This window comes from Populus euphratica, unplaced genomic scaffold (genome assembly GCF_000495115.2).
Source record: "Populus euphratica unplaced genomic scaffold, PopEup_1.0 scaffold1440.1, whole genome shotgun sequence".
NCBI classification, from domain to species: Eukaryota; Viridiplantae; Streptophyta; class Magnoliopsida; order Malpighiales; family Salicaceae; genus Populus; species Populus euphratica.
Genome location: NW_011501293.1, coordinates 30748 through 33107, shown reverse-complemented (window position 1 = coordinate 33107; position 2360 = coordinate 30748).

The window sequence follows — 2360 nt, the reverse complement described above, 5'->3', positions numbered from 1 at the left end:
TCAGATCTTTCATTTCCGGCAGTTTTAAGCCAGAAAAACACCACAGAAAGGTGAATTGTCCCCTTTAAAGCAAAACCTCGGCCGTTTTACGCGTTTTCACTGCCGAATCTAGCCGGAAAAAGGCCATGACAGAATCGGCCAACTGGAGCTTCAAGTCGACGATTCTCCCTCATCAGCCATCAACGGTCATCAAGACCACCACCATTAGAATCCTCACCCTTAGATCTACCAGAATCAACCCTCTGTTGGCCGGAAAATTTCGCCGCTAATGGTATTTTCATAAATTTCAGAAAAATCCGAGGGTATTTCAATCTTTACCTATACAGTGGCACTCAACTAATTTTTATATATAAATACTTGTAATTTTTTTTGCATGTAAAAAAAAACAAAAGAAAATTAAAATAAATAACAACGCAGGTCCAACACCCATTTTATCAAGTCACCATTCGTGGGTTCAAACCCGATTCTCAAGTATGGATACACATTTCTCAATGATATCAAAATAATTTTTCTTTTATAAAATAAATATTATTTGTCGACACGTCTCTTTTATTTACAAAAAAGGACCGATGTCAAAAATTTAAATACCAATTATGGATTATGTCCATTATTATTTCTTTTGGTAAATCAGACACAACTCTCCTTTTTAGGGACAAACGTCGACATTTTAGACAAAGTCTCCTATTTTTAGGGACCGACGTTAACCATCTTAAAAAATTTGCAAATAAGCTCAAAATATAATAGCATTTGAATCAAATGAAAAACACACAAGTAAGGGTAACCTTTCTCTGAAAGGATGTTTTAAGGGTGGTGTCTACCTTCCCTTAATCATAACTAACCCAGTATCTGAATCTCTAGAACCAGTGTCTAATTTTGGATTTCTAGTTCCCTCAAATTACTAGATGGCGACTCCAATAAAAATCTTTATTCCCCCCAATAAAAAAAAAACTTATTCTTTTTGTTAAACAAACAAACAAAAAAGAGTGGGGTCGTCGCCCAACGTCGTGTAGCGACAAAAGGAATGATTTAAAATGATGAGAAAGAATGATTGAGAATCTTTATTGAAAAAAGTGTTACTTTTTGCATCAAACATGATATTGATATTCAAAACATGGATGATGAGTACAAGCTTCGTAGGTGTTCATAGCGAAAATCTTAAGGGAATACAAACCTTACCATTTTCGTTATGAATTGTTTAACAATGTTATTGACATACAACTTACTAAGTTGAATGATCATTTTACTAAGACGAGCACGAAGTTACTTCTTTGTATGGCATGTTTAAACCCAAGTGACTCGTTCTTTACTTTCAACAAAGAAAAATTTATTTATCTTACTCAGTTTTATCCTAATAAATTCTCTATAGTGGACCTTATGGTACTTGGTGACCAATTTGATATGTATATTATTGATCTATATAGTGATGATGAGTTTTCTCATATTGAAGATATTGCTAGTCTTATAGAGAAAATGGTAAAAACAAAGAAGAATTTAATATTTCTATTTGTATATATGCTTATTAAATTGTCATTACTTCTACCAGTTGCAATTGCTATAGTGGGGAGAGTTTTTCTACTATGTATATTGTTAAGAGTAAATTATAGAGTAGGATGTGAGATAAGTGGATAAATGATAGTTTGGTTGTCTATATTGAGAAGGATATCTTCAATAAGATTGATAATAAAGTTATTATGAAGTGGTTTTAAAATATGAAAACTCGAAAAGAACAATTATAATATAAGTTTTTTTTTTTTTTAAAGTATTTTTAAATTAATTTTATTTGATATGAATTAGTATATATGTTTTGAATTGATTTCTAACGTATATCTATATAATATAGTATTTGTTAGTAAATTTCCCCCTCATTTAAAAAATTCTAGCTCCGCTACTAAATCTAGGGGTGATGTGTCTTTCCCTTATATAATCAGTCTCTTACCTGGACTCTTATAAATTATAGATTTTCTAGTAATTATAATACTAGATAGCGATTCCTGAACTCATAATCATAATTTTATAATTATCCCTAAACCCTCTTTTCAACACACTCTCAGGAGACAGACCTGCTATTTGACGCCTTGTATGCCACAACATCTTTCAACAAGGTCTTTCTTTTCATATAATTTCTCAGAAATATTCCAAATCTCATTAGCACTTGAGCAAGTGACACGACGAAAAGATTGTTGTCTTCTCCCAAGTGCAGGAGTGTGGAAGTAATAAATAACCCGGCAAGACCGGGGTCGAACCACAGGGACGTTAATTGTACAAATTACAAACAACAACAATAGTAACAATAACAACAATAATAATAGTAGCAATAATAATACTAATAATACTAGTAGTAGTAGTAGTAGTAATAATAA